At 35.5% G+C, this 21,397-nt stretch overlaps 1 protein-coding gene and 1 long non-coding RNA gene across 4 annotated transcripts in view; both read right to left on the bottom strand.

Annotated features, from left to right (window-relative positions):
* LOC138703466 (uncharacterized) overlaps nucleotides 1-10,121 on the bottom strand; it is a 63,710-nt gene extending 53,589 nt beyond the window's left edge. The window contains exons 1-2 of one of the 3 annotated variants that reach the window (XR_011333181.1): nucleotides 1,329-10,121; nucleotides 1,009-1,242 (exon numbers count right to left, since the gene is read on the bottom strand). This is a non-coding gene — a long non-coding RNA (uncharacterized lncRNA). Of the gene's footprint in view, nucleotides 1-1,008 lie in introns of all 3 variants that reach the window. The other 2 variants (XR_011333179.1, XR_011333180.1) reach the window with 2 other exon arrangements.
* LOC138702797 (uncharacterized) overlaps nucleotides 1-21,397 on the bottom strand; it is a 142,849-nt gene that overhangs the window by 56,587 nt on the left and 64,865 nt on the right. The gene's annotated exons all lie outside the window — the stretch shown is intronic.

The raw sequence follows: 21,397 nt of genomic DNA, 5'->3' as shown, positions 1-21,397 counted from the left end.
TCCTCAAAGGTCTTCTTCTCCCCGGCCTCCCAACTAACACTCTATATGCATTTCTGGATTGAGCCATGCGTGTTACATGCCCTGTCCATCTCAAACATCTGGATTTAATATTCCTAATTATATCAGATGAGGAATACAATGCGTGCAGTTCTGTGTTGTGTAACTTTCTCCATTCTGCTGGAACTTCATCCTTCTTAGCCTCAAATATTTTCCTAAACATATTATTCTCAAACACCCTTAACCTCTGTTCCTCTCTCAAAGTGAGAATCCAAGTTTCACAACCACAGAACAACCAGTAATGTAACTGTTTTATAAATTCTAACATTCTGCTATTTTGAGAGCAGACTGGATGACAAATCCCAAGTGTCATTTATATTTTGATAGGATATTTGAACTTATCCACCTTATCAAAGGATAAATTTCCAATTTTTATATTTCCATTTCATACTATGTTCTGTTACAAGGCATAACCATATATTTCGTACTTGCTTCAAGTAAAATTCCCACGTTTTCCCTAATCACTTGTGGATTTTCTCATAAAATATTGTCATCCGCATAGACAAGCAGCTGATAGAATTGGTTCAGTTCCAAACCCTGTCTGTTATCCTGGACTTTCCTAATGGCATATTCTAGAGCAGTGGTCATCAGGACTCACTGAAATGGGTTACGGGTAAACAGTGCATGGCAAAATGCACTCTCGTGCGGAAGGAAGCATACCCCCCAGTAGCATTGGATGCACACTGGTGCTGTAAGAGATCTGCGGGTAAGAGACGCTAGCCCAAGAGTGCAGTGTTCTGATGACCGCTCTTCTAGAGAAAAATTTAAAGATGATAGTGCATTTCCTTGCTTTAGCCCGCAATGAATTGGGAAAGCATCAGATAGAAACTGATCTATATGGACTCTGCTGTACATTTCACTGAGGCATATTTTAATTAATTGAACTAGTTTCTTGAGATTACCAAATTCAATAAGATTATATAAAACTTCTCTCTTAACTGAGTCACATACCTTTTTGAAATCTATGAATCCGGGGCTTATGTTGTGGTTTCGTAACAAGCTGTTTATTTACGGTGGTGGGTTGTTAGCTTATCGTCCAACTCCCAAGCTGGAGGACCACCCCTTATCCATTGTCCAGCGATTGTTTATTCAATATATTCACACCTGTCATCCATATATGGAGGCTGTCTCCTCTATCCGCAACGTGAGGACGTGCCTTGCTGTGGTGATAGGGACCCACCATACCTGGAAGCATTTCAATACTTTAATTAATATTAAATCAGTTTAAGTAATAGGTATTTCGCAACACTGTTACAAGATGCGTGTCTCACCTTAAGCCTGAGCACCGTGGGTACAGGTTATAAGGGCAGTCTCCTCGCGACTGCCATCTGTGCTCCAGGGAAGTGTTTCGTCTGTTGACAAATGCTTCTGAATTCACTGCGATGTAGCAATTTTTATAGAAACAAAATCGATTTCTTACTAAATAAAAAGAAAGGACGCAAATTGGCGAAAAAAGATTCTCTTCCTTTTATCTTAAGGATTTAGTGTGTGAAGTTGCTGTTATTGAACACCTTTGTTTTTATTTGTTTGCTTAGAGTATAGAACCTGTGTTTTGCCATAGGCATATCACAGGATATTTACACTATTATACACTTATATTTTGGATGCTATTCTTGAAGAGAACAGTAGATGTTGATGAAACTTGTCACTCTTACTGTGTTTATGTGTGTCATCGCCATCTGGTGCTGATTTTGCCTCGAGAGTATTGAAGGCCGGTCTGTTGAAAAGTGTGTGCATTCCGTCAGTAAATGCATTGCTGACTGCACAGTTTTCTCGGGGCAGCTCATAATGGGGACGGTGATTTGTTTATTCTGTGCAAGTATGATGTGAAGCATCCGTAGTTTGTCAAGAATTTGGTGATGATATAGTCTGGCCTTAGGGATATTAAGAGCCTATATGTGATGGATGGAATATACTGCTTCGTATGTAGTGCTACCTCTGTGTGTATGTTGTTGTATAATGTTAATGTTTATATAATAGTTTTGGATTAGTCGTTTGGAAAGAGGTAGTGGGATGGAGTTATATTGTATGGTATTTCTATATCTGGCTGCAGTTTTCGCCAGATATTCGGCTCTTTCGTTGCCCTTAATTCAGTGGTGTATACTGGTTTAAGGGTCTGGGCTACCACTGACCTTATTATTACACAAAATATATTTTAAAAACCCTATAATAAAATTCCTTACCTATTTATATGTGAATTCCAGAAGTCTTGATTGGGACGAAAATACTTTGATGACTTCGTCATTGAAATTACAGTTGGGCCGCTTGCGAAGTTTCTGTAGAAATGACTTTTCAATTGACATCAGTGCCAAGCCGGATAAACGTTCTTGTGTATGAGTTGATCTACAGTAGGATTTTATTCTCTTCAACGCAGAAAATGTTCTTTCTACCGATGCTGACATAGCTGGTATTGTCACAATTAATGTTGCCAATTTAAGGATTTCAGGAAAACTTGGTTCAGCTGGTTTTCATATATGGCAGATAATATTTCATGGATAGGTTTGTTCGAAAAATCAAAGACTTCTGCTGAATATATTACACTTAATTCATTTTTCAAACGTACTTGATCAAAGTGACTGTTATAGGACTGAAATAATTTGTTTAGTGCCTCATTCGGGAAGTTTTCACTATAAGCAGAAAATTTTTGAGAATCTAGAAAATGTGTGAACTGAAGCTTTCCATAATCAGAAAATCTGTCAGTAATTTCCATGTGCATACGATCTAGTATGCTGTAGTACAGCTGCCTGTATTTCAATTCATCATCTCCTTTTCTTCACTTTAATGGTGGTTCCATTGTATTGTCTGAAGAATTTTCATTTTCCATATTACTCCATATGGACGGAAACCCACTATGTCTGAACTCGGATATAGTATGTTTTAACTTTGATACCTCTTGCAAGCAGTATGCTATATCTAGACTTTTTGTCTGAAGAATATTGTAGAGCACATCTGTATGTGCGAACACTCTAGCATAGACTTCAAGAAGAAATATATTCTGAAACTGTGTGAAAAAATACAAATATCCTTGAGCCTGCACAATTACATCATCATCCCAGTTTTCTTCAGAGTCATTACAAATGATATTTTCAAAGAAAGCAGTCAGTTGTGCTCTGTATTCCTTTACTGTATTTACAAGCCGAGATGTAAAATTGCATCTAGTTGGTGCTACTTTTGGGAGTTTCTTTTTCATAAATTCCTTGAGTTTTTCTGATCTTTTAGGAGATGATGAGAAAAATGCAGCTAAACCCGACAGTATTTTGAAAAAAATGCGGCATTCTGGAATGGATAAAGTAGTTTGTTGCAAAACTAAATTGAGAACATGGCTGTAACAATGGACAAATAGTGCTTGAGGATACTTTTCTTGAACTTTTGTTTTTAAGCCATTAATATTTCCCGCCATAACTGAAGCACCATCGTATGTCTGTGCAATTAACTTATTGCCGACATTGTATTCTGCTATAACACCTTCCACATGCTGAAACAAAGCAGCAGCAGTTTTGCCCGAACTGACATTTGTGAATCCTATAAACCGTTCTTGAACATTGGCAGTACTGTCGACATATCTTAAAACAGTGGACAATTGACTCTGATTAGAGCAGTCACTTGTTTCATCAACAACAATGGCCACAAAAGGTGCTTCTTCTATTTCAGATTTTATGTTCTTTATCATAACCCCACTTATACCAAATATTAAGTCATTCTGAATTGCGGGAGAAGTACCACGGAATACTGTTGAACTCTCAAGATGATTGGCCAGTAAATGGTCAAATTCACTTAAGGAACTTAAATATTCAATATAATTTCCTCTATTGTCTGATTCCACACTCTCATTATGACCCCGAAAAGCCAATTCTTGTTTTTCTAGAAAGCAGACTGTGTTAATAAGACGCAGTAAAATCTCCCGATTTTTTTTTTTCACAAGAGCATTGTGTTGGTTGATGTGTAGAACTTTTTGCTTATCTAGCTGTAAATCAATTCTTGTCTTCCCAAAGTTTGCAAAGTTCATGCTACTATAAATATGAGCTTTTGATTTGTCGTGTTGTAGGACTGCCGTTCGAAGGGAGTTCATATTAGAAAACCCCTCTTTTGACCACACATTAGTTTCGCGGCTAAATAACAAACATGGCCAGCAAAATAGTTTAGACAGTTTAGAACTACCACACAACCAATTCCACTTACCATATGATGTTGAAGTGAAATGGCGTGTGTACTCACGCTGTTTTTCTTTTACGTCCATGGACAAATTTAACTCAGGAGTTGGTCTTTCCATTTTCACAATTTCAACTTTCTCGTTGTATGTACGACGGTTAAAAGGCACTTTTAATAAGCCTTCTATTACACAGTCATTTTCAACACAAACCTCTCCAGAAACTTGTTCTGCCATATTTTTCACAATATCACTTAATTGGGAAATTAAAAACTTAATAATTCACAATTAATATAACTCTTAGACACTCGAACAAATCACAAATTTAAAATACTGCACTGCAAGAACACAATCACATTAATGAGCTAGCGTACTAAGCATATTGTTGCTTCGCGCCTTCCAAGAAACCGATCACGAGAGCGGCAACTCACCCACCTACAGTGCACGATGGAAACTTGAGGGAGCGGGGGGACGGGGAGTTGTGCGACATGAGCGGAACGGTCACAGGCTACCCTTCGCGGCAGCGGTTTCTCCAGTGATGCCGCCTTGACAACTTGTTTCTTTTCGAGAGCAGAGAGCGCATATAAATCTAACAATTACTTTAATTTTAATTACTGTGGTAAAACTAATACGGTAATACAAAATTATTACATTGTGTTATATTATAAACTTTTTCTTTTGTAATTTCCTTGGGCTACTGCCGGTAGCCCCGGTAGTCCGCAAAATACGCCCCTGCCTTAATTCCAGAGTGGCCTTTGATCCAGATCAGTGAAATTTCGGTAGTTCTCTTTCTGATGTACACTGCAATCGGCTGTGTCATTCTTTTGTTTGCTACTGCATGAAGTGCAGCTTGTGAGTCGACGTGGATGCCATACGATGTTTTATCCTTACATTGGGATATTATCCAATCAATTGCCGGAAAACTGTGCATTCGTTTCCTAATCTTGGAGTTTCTGTGTATATTTCTAACGATTTTTGTATTGCTGCCACTTCTGCTCCGACGTGTTCCTCCATTTTGGAGCCATCTGTAAATAGCTGTACATTGGTTGAGCTAACTTTGCCACTGAAGTCCACATTTATAATGTTGTCTATTGAATGTATTTTACTGCCACATTCTGTATAATTCTTCTTACCACCATTCACAGAAGATATGCAGCTCTTTGCTTGTTTCATTCTCTACGAACTGAAACAACCCAGAACTCACCACGAGGAGGTGGCTGCATGTCGAGTTCCGCCCTGCCCATCCCAACCTCCCTACCTTATGGGCAAGTACATCCATTATTCATTCTTTGTTATTTTCAATCATTGTTCATACTCTGTGACATCAATCAATATTTAGGTTTGCATTTCATATCTCTTTTGTTTCAATTTGTAAAAGTCACATTATTAAAATACTCCAATACAATATAATCAGTCACTGTATGTTTGTGCAACGAAAAATGTGAAGAAATACTTGATGTCATTCTTTTTGTCTCTCATTTTTTTCTTTTTTGTAGAACCGTTCATATAAATGTATGTACGATAGCTGAAGTGTAAGATATGTAACTTTCGGTGCGATGAATAATATTTTTTCACACGAATTTAATAACTTTTATTTCTTGTTTCTCTATTTTGTGGTTTTCTCTTTTTCTATTTTCTCTCTATCTTTTTATATTTATTGAAGTTTCTCTCTTTCTTCTCTTGAAATACTCTACATAAAATTTGAATTGGAAATTGTGAAGAAAATATGGAAACAAACATGTCAATATCCACTTTCAATATTTCTACCCATTTTTTCCATATCAATGATTGCAGGGTTGGGCAGATAAAACTGGCCTGCCTCTTCTCATTTGATTTGAAACAAACTTTTTTTCAAAGGAATGGAATAAAATGGATAAATGAATGTGTCCTGTGCTAACCGTCGTAATAGATGTTGACAGTGCCCTCCACCAACATCTAGACACTTCTGTGCACATCTTAACAGGTTCATATAAACACGTGTCAATTTCTCGCGGATGATAGTGCAGATGCTATTCCTGATGTTGCCCTTCAGTTCATCAGTAATACATGGATTCTGCTCGCCTTCTATCTGGACACTTCAACTTATGGTATGAATTCAGGAAATGATGACTACGAGTCCTCGAAAGTCCACCACAAAATTGGCTCAACACTTGTGAACGTGTGTTAAAGGCTTTGAAATTCAAACCATACCGAGTGACAGCAACTGAAGGAGCCCGATAAGAATAAATGTTTAAATTTCTACTGCTGGTTGTTGAATATGATTACGGATGGTGACTTGGACCCACTGTTGTTTATCATGATTGATGAGGCTTGGTTTCTTCTATCAGGATATGTAAACTCTCAAAACAGGTACTGGGCGACAGAAAATTCTAACCTAGTGTACGAGCAACCCCAATGCAACCAAAAGATCGGTGTGTGGTGCACTATGACTGCAAAACGCATTATCTGACCAATAATCTTCGACACTACAGTCAACACGGCTGTAGACTTGACTTTCTTGGATGAATTCTATCCCCAACTAAAGAAGAGGAGCGTAATTACTGCTTCTTTCAACAAGATGGAGCAACATCTGACACATCTGAGAGGTCACTTACGCGTATTCATCACATGTTCACCGAAAAGCGAATTGTGAGCAAAGGCTTGTGGCCACCCTGGTCACTAGATTTGTCGACATGTAAATTTTATTTAGGGGTGAGGGAGTACTTAAAGGGGAAAGTGTATGTCTCAACTACATGGGCTTGGCCAATGGATAGGGAGAAATGAAGCATGTAGCTAGACACATATTTGAAAATGGAAACTGATATCAATCTCGTTATTGTTACAAGACAGGAAGTATGACTCCTGTTCAACGTATGAATCCTTTTGTTTAAATTTTCCTGATAGGGAAGAATGGGAGAGAGGTCACCTTAACCAATTCCCATGTCGTAGTCTGGTGTGCTTCACGGATGGCTCCAGAACTGACAGCGATGCTGGAGCAGGGATTTATGACATAAGACCCAGAGCTAAAATATCTATCCCCGTTGGTGAATACACTATGGTTTTGCAAGCTGAAGTGTTTATTATATTAGCTTGCGCTCAGGAAAATCTAAATAGATCATGTCAAGGCCTGAATATCATTATTTGCTCTGATAATCACACTACACAGGGTATGCTAAGTGTGCACAGAGTTTTTCTCCAGGCTGGCTGAAGAATGCAGAACTAGTCTGGAAAATATCTATCAAAATGTCCCAGGATACAGTGGAATGTATGACAATAACAAGCCGCCTATTGGCCAATCAAGGAACTTCCTTCCAATGCTATGGCCCTGAACCCTGTGTTGGCATCTCTAACTATATAATCATACAGGTTCTAAAGAAGAGCCTGATGAAAAGTTTAGAATCTAAAATTGAATTAACTGAACAATCCTAGCATTGGAAAGGATAATTTTTAAGATGGTTAACTGGAATTTTGACCAGACACTGCCATCTACATATATTGTCACCTACATATATTGAGCCTTAATGATGACTCAACTTGTAGGAATTGTAGGATGGATGCTGAGTTATCACTTGACATTTTGCTGGATTGCCCAGATTAAAGCCAATCAGGCACCGTTGTCTCGGGAAACAAACATTGTCTTCTGAGGAAATTAATCCCAGTAGCATAGCAAAGCTGGTAATGCATTGCAGTCTCCTGGGTTGATCTGCAGTGTATGGGGTGCACAAAGTGCCATTTGTGCCCAAGTGTTGTAGCAGTAATTTACACCCTTAATTTAGAACAATATTAAGAATAAGATTATATCCCGTTCAGTTATTGCGCACACCATTTCCAATTCCATTTGCTGCTAGTTTTTGAGTAATTTCTTTCCTCGGTATAATTGTCTTGACCATCTGAATTCTGAAGAATTGCCAAAATATATATTTCCCTTAATATGGTGGTGGTTATTACGTTTATATAATAAATCACAGTACATATTTTTTCGTCTGCCCTAGATAATTTTTTTACATTTCAAACATGATGTTTTTGTTTCTTTTAAAGTAAGCTTTATGTTATTTAATGTTCTCTAGCATTGTCTTAATACTTTATATTGTCTCTTTTCACATCACCGTTGTTCTTATTACTGATCCATTACTCATAATAATATCAGGAGTTATTTTCAGTCTTTTATATTGAGGCGCTGAAGATGTTTCTCCACGCAGTCAGTTCTCACTATTTGCCAATATGAATAAGGCGACTATGTCTCTTCTTGTCTTACGACTATCTTTCAACCAGAGTTCACTTGCCCTCTATGTTTAGTTACATTTTCGTTGCACATTATTGCAGTTTATTCCAACTTCGGTTTTGTTACACGTTTAATAAAATCTTGCGAGTTTTCTATTACAGCAGAAGAGTCGTAACTTTCAAGCGCAAACATAAAAATTAGAACGATTCTTCAGTGTTGGATGTTCTAACTTTCTTGAATAATGCAAATTTTCAAAAATTAATATTCTGAAGTCTATTTTTGCTATGCATTACCTAAAATTTCTACATTGTTGTAGCATAAAAGGTTATTGAATATTGCATACAATAGTTAAATGTATTGTCATTTTAGAAATTAAGATTTTACCCTTCATCTTGGTGTTGGAATATCAAAGTAAGTTTCCATTATCTTGGTTATAAGTCAAGAAATTATTAACTGTTTAATATTTCAATGTTGTATTTATTGCGAAGTGTATGCCTCTGTTGGGTACAATTTTAATTTCCGTTATTTTTTTAGTTGGTTATTTAACGATGCTGTATCAACTATTAGGTTATTTAGCATCGATGAGATTGGTGATAGCGAGATGAGGCCAAGGATTCGCCATAGATTACCTGGCATTCATCTTACCATTGGGGAAAGCCTCCTCGAAATAAACCCAACCAGGTAATCGGCCCAAGTGGGGATCGAACCCGCACCCAAGCACAACTTCAGACCGGCAGGCAAGCGCCTTAACAGACTGAGCCATGCCGGTGGCTGAATTTTCATTATTACGTCCTCATATATTTCTCCAGTAAAATAAATGCTCTGGAGTACAAGATTATTAAATTTGTATAATATGTAATAATATCACAGTTACACATTCAGTAAAAGCAGTCTGCACTTCTGTCCACTCAGTAACCGCTGTAGTGAAGTAAGCTTCCATTGAAAGAACTTAGAACAGATGCAGCTCACCTTTGCTGCCACAACTTAAAATATTTACAATTTTAATAGAGGAAATGTTAAAGATACAATTATTGTTAAGATTCTAATTTATCTTTAAATCAACAAAGTGATTGTGTAAGGACACATTACCGGATTACATATAATATATTGACTAGGAATTATGTGGCAATAAAATTTTCGACAAAATAATACTAAGAGATTAATTATCAAGGAAGTACAGTAATTTAGAGTGTCGCTAAATAAAAATTACAAATATTAATGAACAGAAGCGTGTAGAACTGAGAATAAGTCTAGCTATAGAACTATGATGGCACGAGAAGGCAATAGCAGAATGCAGTTAATTCTCGGATAGCATTATGCGGTGTTCACAACAGTAATTCAGACAGCGGAAAACTTCTATAACACTATAATATGCCAAAGTAGCTATTTAATGTTAACTGGAAAATGAAATTATGATTTAACAACATTGAAGCATTATACTAATTTTATAATATAAAACTATTTTATCTTCTTGTATTTAAGGTGTGATTACGATTACCACTGTAGCTGTAGATTTAATTTTTCTAGACTTTGTCTTAATTAAATTGGTCTTTTCAAAATCATTTTACACACATATGTACTCATGTGTGTCTAATAGATGCGAATAGGGAACTGTGTTTCTGGACAGCAGACAAGAATATATTCAACTGTTCTAATGTTATATCAATGCTGATTATATCAGCCTCTTATAATTTGTCCAAGCCATCTAGTATGTTAAGTGTTCGCATAGGCTTCCGCGGCTGGTGTACATGATGTGTGAATAAGCTTCAGGGCTTCTACCGCGTTGTCTTGGTGTTGCTGGCTGACGTTTTGACCGCTGTGTTGTGGTCATCTTCAGAGCAATTGTTGGATGAGGAAATATTCTGCGAGCTCATATAAATATAAATAAAAATAAAATAGTCTCGATGGGGGAAGTACTTGCGGTGATAGGTCGTAGGTTCTCCTTCTGGCATCTGATTGGTCCTACGTTGTCCAATCCGGTTGAGGTCTGTATGAAGGGGAGTATTCATATTAAATACTGGCCCTCATAAGGTCCGAAAGAGTGACCTTGAGACTGTGCCCGATGTCCGGATGAAGGGGGGGGGGCACGTACATGTGGAGACCTAGTTTCTCGTTCCTAAGTATGATCTTGGAATAGACTTCCCCATGAGTTGCTGAGTTGTAACCCCTCATCCTTGTTGATGTTGTTGTTTGATGTGGAAGGCTTCTTTAACCAGTCTTCTGTATAAGTTGTCTTCTTTATCTATTATCCTGATATTGTCGAATTCGATGGTGTGGCCTGAATCTGCTGAGTGTAAGGTTATTGCTGATTTTTCGTATGGTCCGTATTTGCAGAGTCGGATGTGTTCCTTCCTTCTATCTTCCACCATACGTCCAGTTTGGCCTATGTATTTTAAACCGCAGGAGCAAGGGATCATGTATATTCCGGCTGATTGGAGGTATGGAAGTTTATCTTTGACTTTGACTAATGAGAGGGAAATCTTGTGTGTGGCGTTGTACAGTATACCGTCTTGATATTGAATTTCCTCAGTAATTTCCCAATTCTGTCTGTGGTTCCTTCTATGTATGGGAGAAAGGCCACTTTTTAATTCGAACTCAAAGGGGAATTTTAAAAACTTCTAATTATCGAAACTTCGAATTAACAAAAAAACACTTTATTTTGCAAAATAGTGTGCCCTGAAATAAATTTATTTCATACAAATACTATAATTAACATGCAATGCAACTCACTCTTTTAATTTCCATATTTTATCCATAAAAAGTGTAGTCCTAGTAGCGTGGCACAGTGTTTAAAGCACCTGAGTACAAGACAAACAATCAGTAGAAAATAAAAACATAAATCTATCACTAGAAAAAAACACACATCATTAGGCACATAGCCTACAAGTTTTTAAACGAAATGCCATTTCTTTCTTGAAATCCACTGAACCAACCCCAACTTGCTTTAAAGTTTTTAACGCCCAATTTTTCTGCGAATTCTTCTGCCTTGGTACACACTAATGGGCCACTCAATGGTATGTTGCGATCACGCGATTGTTTGAACCATTTGAGCACACACTCATCAACTTCAGGAAATTCACCTCCTCTTATGCATTTCCTATTTCCACCACTTTGTAAATTCCAACTCTCCAATATTTTTTCTTTATTCTTTATGTAGGTGGATGAAGTGTTCGGCAATATTCCATATTCCTTGGCAATAACGTTCCTCTTTTTTATTCCCTTTTCTACTTCCCTGAGCACTTCAACTTTTTTTGCCAGTGTTAAACTGGTGTACCGGTACACTCTGCGTTTTGACGTTGTACGTAAAACGAGTCACTGAAACATTCCTATCAACTGAAGGTTTTAAGTTCACTGAATTTTGTACTGCACGTACTGTGAAAGTAAGGGAGGGTACTGTACTTCGTTATTTCCAGTTATTGGGCGATGAGGGAGGGGTGGGTGTCTACCTGAAGACACAAAGCGCTGGACAATAAGGTAGAGTTCGTTTGCCAGTAGTCACAGTCTAACGGAAATTCAACAATAAGCAACTAGGAATGTGGAAACTAGAAGATGGATTCTTGGAAATTTTAACTGAGATGTACACGAACCATATTTCGACTTTTATAAAATTCAGAATACTTTTTTCATAATGAAAAAATTAAATTGTTCCTTCGAATTATCCAAATGGTGGCTTCAAAACGTCGAATTAAACGTAAATTTTTTACGTTATTTTAAATAGGAGTTTCAAGGGGATTGTACTTTTATTCGAATTGCCCAATAATTCGAATTATCGAATATCGAATTAACCAGTGTCCACTGTATATATATATATATATATATACGAGCTTGCAGACTATGTCCTTATCCAACAACTGTTCTGACGATGACCACAACACAGCGGTCGATATGTCAGCCACCAACACCAAGACAACGCGGTAGAAGCCCTGAAGCTTATCCACACATCATCTGGTATGTTATTTTATTTATTCAGTAAGTTTTAGACATATAATGAAATGCCAATTACAACAAAAATCAATATTTTGTGTAAAATATAAATTTGGTATGGGCAGGGCCGCCGAGAAGGGGGGGCAAAGGGGGCGAGTGCATATGGGCCCATGAGCAATAAGGGCCTGTCAGATTAAGTGAGTCTGATTACCTTTTATTATCATGAATAATTATTCGTAGATACATACGGGTACTATACAATTTTGTAAGAATATTTGTTCCATAAATTTGACATATTAACTCAACAATAGTAGAATTAATACAAATTACCACTTCATCTGTAAATATTTGACTTTTATATAATAAAATATCGGATTTCCTGCATTAACATTCACCGACACGACAATTGAGGCCCACGGCATTTGTCTGAACTATGTTCCCGTCACTTATCTTGAACACGTAATTATTTATTGGCTTGTCCTTCTTAACTACCAAACCCTCGCTGACCCACCACAATATGGCAGTGGACTCTCTCAAACCGAAGTCGCAGCATACATTTCTTTTTCAGTACATTGTATGTTTCGTGTCGAAACTTTCGTCTTTTCTTTGTCGATTGTCTAGTAAATTCTGTTCATTAGTGTTAGTGGTTATAGTTTAACTGCACAATGAAGAAGTACAGGCATAAGTCGGGAGCTAAGAAGCACAAGGAGAGACAGAACAAATTGAAAGATAGTAATATGTGTGCTAGACTGCATGAAAAATATTATGAAGATATTAATAAAGAGATCAGTGATGAGCCGAAATATTTTAAAATCAATTCATGCCTCTAATTTAGGGCAACCCCACTGAAACCTATGAATCTCCTAAATAGTCTGAGAGAATTAAACCTGGATACTTCATTTCCAAATATTTGTATAACCATTAGAATATCTATACAATTCCTATGACAGTTGCTGATGCTGAAAGATCCTTCAGCAAAATGAAGGAAATAAAAAATGTATTCAGATAAACAATGTGTCAAGAACGACTGAGTAACCTTGGCCTCCCTAGTCTGGAGAGCGATCTTGCTAGGTCTTTAAATTTTGATGACATAATTGATGATTTTGCATCAATGAAGTCAAGGAAAGTTGTTTGTTGATGCTCGATTCAAGTTAGAAATTACAGTGTTCAAGAATAATGTTTTATGAATATAATATATTGTGCTAATGTGAAGTTTTCCTAAAAGTTTTCAACGTAATAAAAGTATACAGTAGAATTTGGTTATAGTGATCTCGTTTTGTGCGACACCTCACCTATAACGTCAAATATTCTGTGGTCCCAACTAATTCCCCAGAAGACATATGCTTTTCTACCTTGCTTAACACGACAAACGTATATGCGTCTACCTCGCATATAACATCATTTTCAACCTCAGTTTGGAATACAATTTTCTAAGAACCAAAGTATTTTAAGAAATATTTTGCTGAAATCTGGCAAATCCTTTACTGTTCCCTTCTATCATAGATCTCTGGAATGCAGGCAGATTCCCCATTCCATTGTAACCTGCCCGAATTCATGCGGTATTAATGGTACCTGCATGCGGTCAGTTTCGACAGGAAGTTTTCACTCAGTGCACGCATTTGAACGCAGTATGGCCAGTAAAAGAAGTGAGTGACACTTTAGAAGCCATTAGAATTGTGAACATTTCTATGAAGCTAGAGGAGGGAGTATGAAGCTAGGAGAAGGAGCAGTGAAATTGCAACTAAAATAATGAACATAGAATTTAATTTAGAAAGTGTATATTGGGAAAGTAGGAGACAACAAAGTAAAATGACTGATTACTTCTCTCCTCAGTAAATAAGTTTGGTGAGTAATGAAAAAACTCTTTTAATACAGAATACTGTATTTATAATTGTACATGTATTTTATTGTGTTCATGGTATGCTTAAAAGTGAATACATAAATCTAAAATAAGCCTAATTACGTTTATTATTTTTCATTTTCCACCTCACTAGACTGATAATATGAATCTCGGTTACTACGACACTCGTTTATAACAACATAATTTTCAAGGTCCCTTGGATGTCGTTATAACCAAGTTCTTCTGTATATTTTTAAGTTCGTATCTGTGTATGGGGTTATCTTTTATTTATTTTGCAAATAATTATTATGGTTAGAATAACTGCTAACTTGTAATTGTTCCTTTTTTCAAAGGGGGTCCGAGTACAGTATTGCATAGGGGCCCATAAATTCTGTCGGAGGCCCTGGGTATGGGTAATGTTATGTAACATAAAATGTTAATACTTAAAATATTAATACAGTATCGTAACAATTTAGATTATAAAAACCCAAATAATTTATTTTTTATTAGCGTCCCTCAAAAGAGTATACGTTTCAGCTGCCTTTCAGGTAACTGTGGTAGTCCGAAATTACATTTGTAAATATTAATCGTGCTTTAATTGTTTCCTTTAATTCTCATCTCCAGAAAAAAAAAATCATCACAAAGAGATTTATCAACTTAAGTTACTTTAAATGAATTGCAATCCAAATAACATTCAAGGAAATCTCTGGACGCTATGTTCTTCTCATAATTATGTAAATAATTTATTTTTAACTATATCATGTTCTTGTAACTCCTCACCAGTGAGTTCACTGTAGTGCTCCATGGATGGATAATTTTTTAACTATTGCATATTAACTATATTGCATGCTATTGCGTAAATTATAAAATACTACGGTCCTCATGTTGAATAAATAGTTTGTACGTTTTCTGAAACTAATTATGAAAGTAATGGGAAAGTTGATAGATTTTCTTTTCTTTATTCTTCATAATTAATTTAATTTGGAAAAATAAACTGTATAAACTATATGCTTTGACGGTTTTACTATACCTAAATATAGTTACTTAACTTTTATTTTGAAAGACCTTTTCTTATAGAATGAGACAGAATTGTACAACTAATTTTAGTTGATAACAATTAAAGTTTTATCATAAACCGTCAGTGCTTATCTATTTAACAAATGTATTAGTTTTACAATAATTTGTTACATTTATTTTGTTTTAAACATTTTCGGCTTGATTAAGCCATCTTCAGAAAGTATATGCCCATGTGCATGAGGTTGGTACATGTATATGTAATACAAATAAATAAACCAATTAACATATCTCTCTATAGAAGTAATTGAACATATGGCAAGGTTAAAACATTACTGTGTTAAAACTGGCTATATAAGCCATAATCAAAGTTATTAAAATTATTACATACTAAATTAAATTAAAACATATGTGATACAATTGTGGTTGAAACAGGTTGGTATCTGTGTTGAATTCCAGATCTGACAGAGACTTGTGCATTCTCATTTTTCCAGAAATATGTGCCTTAACAGCTGTGGGGGAAGAAAAGAAAATGTATCAAGTTATGATACCTATTATTCTAAATTGTAATAGAGGGTTATGTACAAGTACAGGGCAAAGTGCATATATAGGTCAAATGCTGTTATAGCTATAAGCTTAATAAGCCACATAAATCTAGATACAGACATCTCAATGTGAAAATATGTATGCGAGTGCACGGAACAGTTGTACTATTGAAATTAAAATGCTATTAAAATTTACAAGATCGGAATTTATTATATAGAAACTAAGCCTGTGGTGTGATTAACTGTGTTATAGAATGAGGCTGATCAAATCCAACTTACAATCATGAGTGCTGCGGAGCTATCCCTGTAGTCGTTGAAGGTGGTGAGACAACTGTTTTGTGCGTGGTGTTTACAGAAATTACGTAAACTAGGTCACAGCTGACGGTGGAAGGGGGGGGGGGAGAATGGTTATAGGTTGAAAAGCCATCACGTGGGTTATGTGCGTTCAGATTGAATAAAGGGTTGTGTAACCTTGGAATCTGTCCATTTAGAAGGAGTATGCCTAATTTAAATGCCCGGGCTATATGAAAATCTTCGGCTGCGGTAATGTGTATGCAATTATTTAAGGGAAGTATTATGTGCAAAGCTTCGTTGATGTTAGTTAACTCATGGCCATTCTCAATTAAGTGGGTCGCATACTTGGACTTTCTCCTATTGTATTTAAAGTCTGCGACGTGTTCGCTGTACCTGGTTTTAAAATTTCTACGAGTCTGTTTTGTGTATTTGTGTGAGCAGTTCTTACACTGTAGCATATATATATATATATATATATATATATATATATATATATATATATATATATATATGCCACTGTTCTGATACTTGTCGATTGCATTAAGTTTGTTGGGAATAATATTATTGAGTTTATTATTTGTACGAAAAGCTAATTCAATGCCATGTTTTTTGTATAGATTTCTAAGCTGATTGGAGACTTTTCCAAAGTATGTCATACTAACTCGTTTCTTTGTTGCAGTGGAGATGTCTGCCGAAAGTGTGGTATGCTGGTTGCATGACAACTTGCTTTTTCGTTTGTGAAATAATTTATCTATATCCCGTTTACTGAAGTCGTTGGACCTTGCTAAATGAGTGATATAAGCATACTCTTTATTGAACCGTTTTTTGCTTAGTGGAACCATTAGCAATCTATCAATGAAGTAGGGCCTATCTGAATTTACTGAATTTATGTGTTTCAGGGTGATTTGATTCTTTGCTTATGGTATGATCAGTAGAGTTGGGTTTTCTGAAAATACCGTAATTTATCTTTGAATTCATTATGAATAAAAGTAGGTCCAAAAAATTTATTGATCGGTTTATAGCTTGTTCAGAGGTAAAAGTTATATTAGAATGTAAATGATTGAAGGCGTTGGTAATGCTATCAGTAATGTTGTTATCGTTCTCATACAGGAGTAGCGTATCATCTACATATCTGACATAAGCAGTAATGTTGAACTGATTTGAAAGGGCGGGAACGTTGTTTGTTTTCCAAATTCTGTAAGAAAATTTCTGCTAATAAACCGGAAAGTGGATCGCCCATAGCCAGGCCTTTATTCTGTTGGTATATAGTGTTATTAAACTTGAAATAATTTTGTTTTAATGAAATCCTGAGGAGATGGATCACTTGATCAATTAAGGCAGAATCTAATTGAACTTCCGTAAGTTTAATTCTAATGATGTCCAGAGTCTCATCTATGGGAATATTTGTGTACAGGTTGGAAACGTCTAAAGAAAGCAATTTGGTCCTTTTTTAGGTTTTAATTTTGCAAGTTTCTTAATTAAGTGTTTGGTATTTGTGATATATTTGTTATCCAAAATCAAGTTACACTTCAAAAAGTTATGTAAAAATCTATTAATTTTCCTGTTAGGTGCGTTTTGACTATTTACAATAGGTCTCATAGATAACTCTACTTTATGAGTTTTAGGTAATGCTTTCAGAATAGGGGCCTGGGGATTAATTTGAATTCATTTATTAATGGAATTCTTTGGAATGAGATCTGGATAGTTCTTAAGTGCTGTTTTTAATTGTTTTTGGTAAACATCTGTAGGATCTGTGTTGATTTCGGAAATGTGATTGTTGACAAAAAATTCTTTTGTCTTTGTAACTACTGGTCCTTAGACATAAGAACCACAGCATCATTCTTATCAGCCTTGGTATGAATGATTCTTTCCTGTTGAAGTTTTTGACGTAAGTCGGATAGTTTTTTCTTGTTACGTTTAGCTCGTTTGAATTCAGTGTTATGGTTTTGGGGTCATTCATGCATTTATTAATAATTTCGGCTGAACTGTAGCTGAGAAAATCTTTGTTCACATGATCGCATTTTCTCTCTCTCTTTCTCTTCCTTTTTAATTTTTATTTTACAATTAAATTTATTTTTAAAACACTTGTTGGTAAATCTTTTCTGAAGTTTCTTCTTGAACACCTTGTGGAAGTCAGATATTGTTTTGTTATCACAATGTCGCGGTCGTGGCAAGAGTGAAAGGAAAGTGTGCAGCTGCATAGTTATATTGTAATGCCTGTATCACATTATTATACTATGAAACTGCTTAAATTTAACTGCTTGTATGAACAAGGCTGCAGTGTTGAAAATCAAATTGAATATTGTTGTTTATTAGCTATTTATCGCTATGAATAGTAACCACAACTCTCAGTTACATTCACAATATAATAGCCTATATCAGCGTTTCTCAAACTATTGTCCTTGGACCACTTGTGTCCCCGAGGTCTGCCCTTGTGATTCTTCAAAAAGGACAGAAGAAAAAATCAAATTCAAATGAATTGCGTATCACACTATCTGAAAATCTCAGAGTTTGGAAATGACACATAACAGTCACCTTTCACTTTTACTCCCAGTACTGACCTTTTATGAAATTTATTACCCTACCTGTCTACCGAATTCCCACTCTACTAAAAAAAAAAAAAAAAAAAAAAAAAAAAAAAAAAAAAAAAAAGGATTTAAAGCACTATGAACATGGTGTTTCTCGCCATCTTTTCCCTGCACATCAGCTGACGACATGTGGCTAAGTACATTGGCATATCTTCCAGATATATTCTCAAAACTAAACGAACTAAATCTCTCTCTACAAGGTAATTCTTTGACTGTAAGAGAAAAAAGTGTTCAGGAGGAAACTTGGTTTGTGGGTCAGATCCGTAAAACAGAGGATTTTTCACTATTTCCAACCCTAGAGTCTTCTTTGATTGAAATTGATTTCGTTATTGGAAAAAAAAAAAATATGCAATGATATACGTTCATATCTCGAAACTCTGAGGTCACAATTTGAAACTTATTTTCCATGTAAATATGACGAATTTTCATGGGTTCGCGATCCCTTGATATTGAAAATAACAAACTTTCATTGAGTGAAAGAGAACAGTTAATTGAAATCTCGACTTAAAATGAAATTCCAAGCATAAGGTATGGTTAATTTCTGGACCTCAACACAATTGAAAAGAGAATACAGTGAACTGTACAATGGTGCTTTACAGATTATAATTCAGTCTGCTTTTACGTATCTGTGTGAGAAAGGGTTTTCATCACTAACTCTAATAGAAACAAAGTACCGAAATCGACTCGATGTATGTAACGATCTCTGACTTAAGCTTACCAGCATATTTCAAAATATAGAACAACTGCGCAAGAATCGGCAGGCTTATCCATCTCATTAATGAGAATACCAACATTTATTTATTTATTTACTTACTTACTTATTTACTTACTTATTTATTTACTTACTTACTTATTTACTTACTTATGTAGTTACTTACTTACTTAGTTACTTACTTAGTTACTTACTTGCTTAGTTACTTACTTAGTTACTACTTAGTTACTTACTTACTTAGTTACTTAGTTACTACTTAGTTACTTCTTACTTAGTTACTTACTTACTTATTTACTTACTTACTTAGTTACTACTTACTTAGTTACTACTTAGTTACTTCTTACTTAGTTACTTACTTAGTTACTACTTACTTAGTTACTTACTTAGTTACTACTTACTTAGTTACTTCTTACTTAGTTACTTACTTACTTAGTTACTTACTTACTTAGTTACTTACTTACTTAGTTACTTGCTTATTTATTTATTTATTTATTTATTTATTTATTTATTTATTTATTTTGTTTAGTTAATAAGTTAAAGATTGTCCAAACTCTAATACCTTGATTTATTAAAAATCGAAAATGAAATTTTTTTTTTCTATTAACATTAACTTAATTAGTTAATACTAATATAAAGTTAAACTAATTAAATTAATTTTAATTAATTAATTCAGTTTTAAAATATACTGGTATTAAAATATGCTACAAAAATGAAAAATTTGCTTTCAAAGGGAACAAGAGTAAGGTGGTCCTCGGAACTGTTCTAACTTAAAAAAGTGGTCCCCATTTCAAAAAAGTTTGAGAAACACTGGCCTATATCATCAACAATACTATTTAATCACTTTTCAGTATGTTCACTATATAATTCGATTTGAAAGGTTTATTCTGTAAAGAGTTGGAGTTTATTTTTCAATTTATTTTATAGTCCTGTCAAAGTAAGAAATATTCGTAATAATTATACACCAACAGAATCAATGCTTAAAAATAAATCACAGCCTGCCTTTCAAAAATCAATTTTGTTTCAACAATGAATAAGTTTGAGTATTATGTTTCTTTGCTTCGAGTCTGATATGCTTCGTCAGATCGACTTTGATAATACCATCATTGCTTTCTCTGTGGAGAAAGTCCGAAGGAAGTCTATATAATTCACAAGTAAGATGATTCCAGTAATTTACTGTTTTCTGAATTGTAACATTTCATTTAAGGCTGCAAAAGTGTATCTGTCGGATACAGGGGGGAGAGCCATTAATCCTTCCCATTGAAGGCTTTAAGGAACCAACCTGGACAAATACCCAATGTCCCATCCCTACCTTCCCGTGGTGCAGCTGTTAGTAAGCATAATTTTACAAGCTGAACTAAAGGGAGGGGCTACTCATCAATTAGCACTGGTCAGCTTGATGAGTTAATGACTGAATTTGGTATAATTTTCCTCTATCCAATACCTAATTCCCTCTTTACCCTTTCCTATCCAGTCCTCTGACTGAACTCTTACGTTCTTTGACCCCGACGGCATTAGAGCATTCGAGGCCTAGGGGTTCATTTCCCTTTCCTTCCTCCTCTTTCTACTTTTCTGTTTCTAGTGCTGACCTGCTATGGCACTAAAATCGTCCTCCAGTGGCTTAAGGAGGGAAAGCTGATGATCAACAAGATCTCCCAGCTAGGTCCAATGGACCAGTCGACCAACAGCAGGTGTGGTCCTCCAGACATTCTGGGGGTTGTGTGTGAATGAAGTAGCCACCAAAACGTTAAAATATGGTGTTCACTTAAATCGGCTACAACTTGCCATTTAACAAGAAATGGATTCGGAACACCTCAAAATCTGTGCTTCATTGGCTGGTCATGATAATATCTTTGAAAAATATTGGAGTGCAAGAGGTCAAATGACTTTATTGTCAAACGCCTGGCATTAAAAAGAACAACAACAACATTTCATTTAAAAATAACTTTAACTGAACGTCACCTGTATAATAGCTGTCCATGAACTGTTTGTGGGGTTTGGGGACGGCAAAATCTAGCACTGCCTAGGAGCAGCACTATACCTAACTCCAGCCCTGCATAACCTACAGAATACTGTAG

Source organism: Periplaneta americana, chromosome 7 (genome assembly GCF_040183065.1).
Source record: "Periplaneta americana isolate PAMFEO1 chromosome 7, P.americana_PAMFEO1_priV1, whole genome shotgun sequence".
Lineage (NCBI taxonomy): Eukaryota > Metazoa > Arthropoda > Insecta > Blattodea > Blattidae > Periplaneta > Periplaneta americana.
The sequence above is the reverse complement of the archived record's forward strand: the minus strand, read 5'-3'. Positions and strand labels throughout refer to the sequence as shown.